This window comes from Gopherus evgoodei, chromosome 7, assembly GCF_007399415.2.
Source record: "Gopherus evgoodei ecotype Sinaloan lineage chromosome 7, rGopEvg1_v1.p, whole genome shotgun sequence".
Classification (NCBI taxonomy): domain Eukaryota; kingdom Metazoa; phylum Chordata; order Testudines; family Testudinidae; genus Gopherus; species Gopherus evgoodei.
The window spans coordinates 9804070-9812638 of record NC_044328.1 but is presented as its reverse complement, the minus strand read 5'-3'; positions in this window follow the sequence as shown (position 1 = coordinate 9812638).

Sequence of the window (8569 nt, the reverse complement as noted above, 5' to 3'; positions counted from 1 at the left end):
CGTGTGCATTACATGACCTTCTGATCACCAATACGGTCTTACACCTCCCCACCCGTAACAGGACTTTGTGGATGCATCCCCGTTCCAAGGACCTGGCATCTGATCGACTACGTCATCATCAGGAGAAGGGACAGACAAGATGTCAGGATTACAAAAGCTATGTTGTGGCGCTTGATTGTTGGACGGATCACAGGCTCAGAGTATCTAAAATGAAGCTCCGTATCATGCCGAAGAGATGACCACAAGGCTGTAAGGCTCTCAAAAGGATCAACGTGTTGAAGCTGAAGAACAGCCGCATCATGAAAATCTAGCGGAAGACCTAGGAGAATGAGCTTGCTGATCTTCGTATTGAGGATGACACTGAGAAAGACTGGGAGCGATTCCGCAACACTGTCCATACAGCTGCATCGAAGGTTTTGGGGGCCCTTCACACGCAGGCAGCAAGACTGGTTTGACGAAAATGATTGCAGAAATCCAGGCCTACTTGCTGAGAAGCACCGCCTGCATCGTGCATATCAGAACAACCCATCCTCAGTGGCAAAGAAGACCGCCCTTTATCAACGCTCGCAGAACAGTACAGAAACTGACTGCGCAAAATGTGGGACTTGTGGTTGAGAGCGAAAGCAGATGAAATACAGGTGTGTGCGGACAGGAACGACTGTAAGCAGTTCTATGAAGCCCTCAACACACTCTAGGGTCCACAGTCTTCTGGGAGCTTTCCCCTACTGAACTCTGACAGCACTGGCTCCTTACAGAGAAGCCGTAAGATTCTCTAGAGATGGGCTGACATTTTGAAGCAGTTCTCACTGCCCCTCAGCCATCAATGATGAGGCCATTGACAAGATGACCCAGGTTGCAGTCAATGACTCCATGGATGCTTCACCAGCAGAGGACAAAGCGAAGAAAGCCATCCACCAGCTGTCAAGTGGCAAAGTCCCTGGGTCAGATGCCGAACCAGCAGAGGTGTACAAAGTCGGTGGACCCATGCTGCTACGGAAACTCTCTGAGCTGTTTCAGTCCTTCTGGAAGCAGGGATCCATTCCACAGGAATTTAGAAAAGCGTCCATCATGCACTTTTATAAGAGGAAGGGCAATCGCCAGGTATGCGACAATCACCGTGGAATCTCGCTGCTCTCTACAGCAGGGAAAGTTCTTGCACAGGTTCTGTTGAATCGATTGGTCACTCACCTGGAGCAGGGCTTACTGCCAGAATCACAGTGCGGCTTCTGCAAGGGACGTGGGACTTTTCACATGATCTTCGCTGCGCGTCAGCTACAGGAGAAATGTCAAGAGCAGAATCATGAACTCTGCACAACTTTTGTGGACCTCACGAACGCGTTCGACTCTGTCAGTCGCCAGGGCCTGTGGAGGATCATGTTGAAATGATCCTAGTATGAATCCTAATGAGTGTCACTGCATGCGCAGCCTAGTCCTCTAATATCACAAGTGATTCCTATATTATATAAATATCAATGCGTTTGACTTTGTAAGTACCTGAACTTATGATCTCACTTGTTAGAACTACCTGCTGGTATGCTAAAGGATGTGCCAGCTGTTTTGATGGTCTGGACAGGCCAAGGAAGCAGGTGCTTGGGACAGTGAATGGAAAGGGGTGGCAAGTCTGGGTCTTCGGCGGCAAGTCCCGAAGTCCCTCTCTTCCTCTTCAGCGGCAGCTCAAAGAGGAAGAGAGGGAGCAAAGGACCCACCGCTGCATTCCACCGAAGAATGAAGTGGCATGATTGAGCTACCACTGAAGTGCCGCCAATCAGCTTTATCTTTTTTTTTTTCCTTCACTGCTTGGGGCAGCAAAAAAGCTGGAGCCCAGCCCTGGTCTGGACATTAGCCTGTCTGTCATATCACCTATAGATAAGCCCCTTTATTTTCAGTTTAAACAGTTTTTTTACTAAAAAAAATTCCTGGAATTTTACAATAGTATTATTCTTTTTTCTGATTTTCACTCTACTTTTGAATCATTCAAATATATAAAAAAAACTTGTTTTTTAGGAAAATACAACACATTGCACAAGATACATGTATTACGATCATATATTATTCTGTGTGTTTATGCAAAGCTGCCTGTTGAAGTAAGGCTATGTATTAGTGTAGAAGATACACACAATAATCCAAGAAGCACGCACGCAAGCTTTGACGTGCATGAGCATCTGAATGTACTGATGAATCTCACACACCACCACAGATACGTTTCAAGCTGTTAGCAGACAACGGTTTAAAGATCTGACACGGTTAAAATGGAAAGAAAATGAAAATCTGTACCAGACTACATTTCAGAAACACAAGGAAGTATTCGAAAGTTTTAAAAAAACAAAATCAGGAGGAAAAGGATGACGTTTAGTGTATGCACGGCAATGGTGTGGCCCAGTTATAAATGTAACATTTATAGGATAATAGTTCTAAGTGTACAGGAAAAGTTTTATTTGGGGATTACAGGTGTATTGTTTCTTAAACTCAGAGGTGGTATTGTGTTTGAGTTCTGTTTTCATTTTGCAGCAAACCACACTGAATTCCATTAATCTATTGAATACTCCCCCCCACATTAGGGTGACCAGATGTCCAGCTGTATAGGACAGTCCCGATATTTGGTGCTTTGTTTTATATAGGCTCCTATACTCCCCACCCCATCCTGACTTTCACATTGCTGTCTGGTACCCTATCCCCCATCCTTCCATCCACCGAAATTAAAACCCCGATATTTACCCAGAAAAATTAACAGGTTTTTCCACCAATTTTCACTTGTTTTTTGTTGCTGTAGTAATAAACATCGATAAATTGCTGGGGAAAATTAAATAAAATAAAAACCAAAAACGAAGGGCCCTGCATACAGATTATCAAAACACTGAGGCTCGTAACTACCTAAGATGTAATGTGCAGGGGTGAGCATTGGTTACTTTTGGATTTCCTTTCTCTGTACATGCCTTCTGAGCTTCTTATGGGTGCTTTCCAAAAGAGCACGACTTGGGCCGAGATGGGCAAATTATAATAAAATGTGAACAATTGTAATTCTTCACAAGTCCATTGAAATGCGTGCTGTGACAAAGTTCCTCCTCTACCTTGGTGGGTTCTGCCCTTATTGGCAGATTTCCTCACCTCAATGATCTTCCCCACAATCTGTATCAACTCCTCCTGTGTCTGATCAGGAGCTGTGAGGTTTGGGGGGAACCCGGGCCCGCCCTCTGCTCCAGGTTCCAGCCCAGGGCCCTGTGGATTGCAGCTGTCTGTAGTGCTTCCTGTAACAGCTGCATGACAGCTACAACTCCCTGGGCTACTTCCCCATGGCCTCCTCCAGATACCTTCTTCATCCTCACCACAGGACCTTCCTCCTGGTGTCTGATAACGCTTGTACTCCATAGTCCTCCAGCAGCGCACCCTCTCACTCAGCTCCTTGTGCCTCTTGCTCCCAGCTCCTCACACACACTTCCTCTCCTCTAGCTCCTCCCCACCTGACTGGAGTGAGCTCCTTTTAAATCCAGGTGCCCTGATTAGCCTGCCCTGATTGGCTGCAAGTGATCTAATCAGCCTGTCTGCCTTAATTGGTTCTAGTAAGTTCCTGATTACTCTAGTGCAGCCCCTGCTCTGGTCACTCAGGGAACAGAAAACTACTCACCCAGTGACCAGTATATTTGTCTTCTACCAGACTCCTGTATCCCCCTGGCCTGGGTCTGTCACAGTGCCTAAATTCTGACTGTTCTGGAAGGTGGAAGACACAATAATTCTTGAGCCTACTCAGACATGTGACAGCCCCAGTGACTAGAATCCAGCTTACAAACAGAACAGTCAGCAACGGTTAAATCACCTCCAAACTTCCACACCACTCATCTGAAGAGCTGCTCCTTGAGTTGGGAGGTAATTCAGTCTCCACTCCATCTTTGTCCTTTCTGCTGATACCACCATCCAGGTTGCTAATTACAATGCAACAGAGACATCTATTCACTGGGAACCAAATTCAGACCTACCACGTCATTTTCTACAGGCCACCAAACAAATACCTCATGATATACACCTCAGTCACTACCAGTCTGGCCTAAACTCAGATCTCTGGCCTGAATGTGAAAGACTCTTTATCCTGTTAGCAGTCACCTAAGGCATGTAGTCAGCTTCCATTTCCCTATAAGTTTCCACTACCACTGCATCAGGACCTTCTTCTTTCATTTAAGAAGAGCAGGGCCATTTTATCGACAGAAAGAGTCTGCTATAAAACTTATTACAATAACTTCTCCAGCATGGAAAAGATTCCAGTTTACAGCAAACAGGTCTCATCTGTCAGCGTGTCGTCAAAAAGTCTGTGGCTCTCGACAGGCACAGAAGTAAGGAAGTGGCTTCTGGTGAAGGGAGTCACGTGGATGATATGTGAAACTCATCAAGGAATCTCATACAAAATATCACCCACTGCTGTTCATAAACATGAGCCCAGTTTGGACATATTCAGTTACAAGCTGAGAAGCGGTATAGTTAACCAGTTCATGCTATGGAATGACTAAGGCATGCGCCATCTTATTTATGTTCCCTGCACCTGTGCTTTCTTTGGTGTAAATTATAATACTGATCTTTTAAACTGCACACAGAGAGTATCCCATTTCATCCACGTGAGAGACAGTAATATATTCTATTTCTATTCAATATGCAAATAAGCAGGGATGCACGATACTGTAGCATGTTATCAATAAACTAGTAATAATTTGCCAACGTGAATAATTGTATTAATATTTCTTGCAGTCTCAAAGCCATCAGTGCTGCTATATGTCATAATCTATTCTGATTACTGTTACCCTAATCCTTCTGAATCCTCTCCCATACTTCTCTAATATTTGTCCCAGCACCCTTATGTTCACAGTATGAAATAACTGAAAAAGTTGTGGAAACCCATTGTGGCTGCACTTTCTTTCAATCTAGGTGTTAAGCTCTTCCCAGTTTAAGCAGGGATTGCATTTTCCAACACTCTGAATAATGGAGACTCAATCCTTATTGAGGTCTTTTAATCCTTGCTAAGCTCTGTGGAGGCAGGGACAGTCTTTTTGTTACGTTTGTACAATGCCCAGCGCAATGGGTTTGGGGCCTCTAGGCTCTACTGAAATCCAAATTAACAACATTGTTAAACATTAGAGCCCCTTCCATACAAGGACCCCAAGAACCTTACCAAAAAAATGCATTGGGCCTCATCACATGTCTGCAACACAGATAATATTATTACTCACTGTGTTGTCTTCCTCAAGGCACCCAGAACTGTGAGCCACTATGTTACCCTTTACCTCAGCAAGTGAGAGCATTGCTGCTGCTAAGCTCTGGGTCAGCTCCCTGACACACCAGCCTGTCTGCCTTGCCAGCAAACTTTTCGAGACTGTGTCAGTTTAAACCTGGCCTCGCAGAAAACAATCCGTGAGCCCCAGTTCCCCAGAGACGTCTCCCTGCAGCGTTCAGTCCCTCTCACTGGACATTCACGTAAACTGTTAGGTTTGCTTGTCTCCAAAAAGACAGTACACAGATCAGCCAGTTAGGTGAGCTAAAGACTCACACTTCACTTTAACATACAGCACTGGGATGGCTTTGTATTAAAACAAGGATAAGTTTATTAACAAAGAACAGAGATTTAAGTGATTTTATGCAAGAGAAAAAGAGACAAGTATGGTTAGAACCCAACCAAAACACAATGTGTTATCTAGTGACTAAAACTTAATATTAGCAAGTTACAATCTTTGCCTTAGCAGTTTCTTACCCATATCAATTTACCAGCATCTCCAGGCCGGGGGACCCAAAGTTCACAGAATCCAGTGGTGGATCTCTTTTGTTTCCTATGTGACAAGGTAACCAAAATACCTTTTTGATCCACTAATATTACCCAAAGTCCTTGTCTCTGCTTCACAAGCCAGGTAGGATTCTTAGAGTGCACAATCCTTCCCCCGGTAAGCTCATTAAGCTGCTGGTTACCTGTAGTTTTGTTACTGTGTATGTAAATATACTTCACTGTCTTCTGCAAGTAACCAAGCCACCTCAGATAGGTAAACACACATTCCCTTGCCAAGGCAAGCTGGGTTATCCACGCCTCCCAAACGCTTTTAAGAACATATTTCCAGCACACCCTGGAACTATAACTCTTGTACACAACCCACAACATACATCACACAATGATTTTGGGGACCTGTAGGTCACCAAGTTACCTATGATACCTACATGACACTTTGTAGTGTGGACAGGGTCAGGCCAGATGGCTACAGGAGAGTGTTAGAAGGCAGATATATTAGATCCCTTTTCCTAGGTATTTAAATGGGCAGTTTCCAGAACAAGCAGGAACTCGCTGGACCAATTAAGGCAGGTAGGCTAATTAGGACCCCTGGCAACCAAATTAAGAAGAAACTGCTAGAATCAATTAGGATAGGCTGGCTAATCAGAGCACCTGAGTTAAAAAGGACCTCACTTCAGTTTGTTGTGTGCATGCGAGGAGCCGGGAGCAAGAGGCACTAGGAGCTGAGAGTGAGAAGACATATTGCTGGAAGACTGAGGAGTACAAGCATTATCAGACACCAGGAGAAAGGTCCGTGGTGAGGATAAAAGAAGGTGTTGGGAGGAGGGCATGGGGAAGTAGCCCAGGGAGTTGTAGCTGTTGTGCAGCTGTACCAGGAGGCACTCTAGACAGCTGCAGTCCACAGGGCCCTGGGCTGGAACCCAGAGTAGAGAGCGGGCCTGGGTTCCCCCCAAAGCTCTCAACTCCTGATCAGACACAGGAGGAATTGACCTGGAAGGTCTCTGGGCTGTTTTCTGACCCACGTGGTGAGTCTCTGAGGCAAGCAAATCTGCCAATAAGTGCAGGACCCACCAAGGTAGAGGAGGAACTTTGTCACAGTACATACATACTATGACAAGTGTTTGGAAATAACGAGTTGATATGGGTAACAGTATGGTGGGCCCTCTGCCAGATGACACTGACAGACTCCCAGGTCATACCTACCCTCCCAATCCCTTTCACAGGTGAGGAAAAAGAGGCACAGTTAGATTATGTATTTTGCTGCAGGTCACACAGCAAAATGGGGAATATAGCATGTGTCTTCTGACTGCCAGTCCCATGTTTTAGTCATGCAACTGTTCCTCTCCTAAATCTAGGGAGTAAGAGAAATATCATCATCCACGGCCACAAACTTTTAATTTTTGTGCTGCACACGATGTATTCATCCAATTACCGAACATTTCAGTTTTGCTCTGTGTCCCAATTATTAAACTGTTTCAAACATTTTACAAATCAAGGCTCTAAATTATAGAGTTCTTTTATTTTAATGGTTCTTTAAAAGCATGCCAGTTAAAACAAAGGATGGTGACACAGTCTGGATAAAATCAGAACTGATCCAAAGCAAAGTTATTTTTGAGCGTCATTCAGGCACAAGCCTGTTAAACTCATTTTATAAAATCATTTTATAGGGAAGACACACACTTTTGTGTGTGTGTGTGTGTGTGTGTGTGTGTGTGTGTGTGTGTGTGTGTGTGTGTGTGTGTGTGTGTGTGTGTGTGTACACAGGGATGGGGGAATGAGAGAAGGAGGGGATTTTTGGGATTGGGGTAGGGGTGTTTTTCTATTTCATTTTAAAGAATATGTAACAATCTGTTTTTTAAGAGGAGGTTCCTCCCCATTTATAGGGAAAACTATTACCCCAGGTTAAAAGAAGTGGGACGTGAAACAATAATGGAACAGAGCCACAGTTTTAACACTAAAAATGAAATATCTTCATAGGTCCAAAGAAAAGAAACAATCCCCCCCCCCGAAAAGTATTTAACAATTATAAATAAGATTCCTATAATCAAAGTTTGATTTGATAAGGAAAATGCACAGCACTGCAAGTGCTATCTATAAGAGCTAGTTGTTATTATTAGGCTCAATTTTCATGTTCTTTTGTTACTCTCCGTAAGTGTTTATATTAAACAATTATATTAATGTACTCAAAGGAAATCCACTCTCGGGATGTAAACATATCAGAGAAGGATTTACATTAACTATTTAAAAGAATCACATTTTACAGCTGGTACCAGCATACTGAAAATGTAACAGCTACAATCCATAATAAAATTTTTCAGTAACTTGGTTCTCACCTCCTTTTTTTGTAGTCTGGCTTTACATATAATACTTTACAGTAAAACAAGGATATTAAGATTTCAGGAAACGCACTTCATTGTCTACACTAATTTTAATACATTTTAAGAAAAACAGAAACAATATAATCTTTGCATTATTTACTAATGGACAAAATACCTTACATTGGCAACTCACCATCATTCCTGACCTTCCTGGTTACCTATCATGGTTCCTCTGCAGCTGTACTACAGCTTTTCTCTATGCTACCTCCTCTTAAAGGACTGAAATATATATTAAAACAACAAATAGAAACATCTTAATTTTCACTTTGAAAATATTTATTGAAATGATTAATGGGAAGCTGCCAATTAACGTCTGGCCCAAAATTTTTTTATTTTTTGTCATAAAGCAAACTTAACAAAGCCTATTTGTTTTAATTTTTTACTTTCTGGCATATGCTCACATGCACAATGTGTGAGGCACTTTTCAAACAGTAGT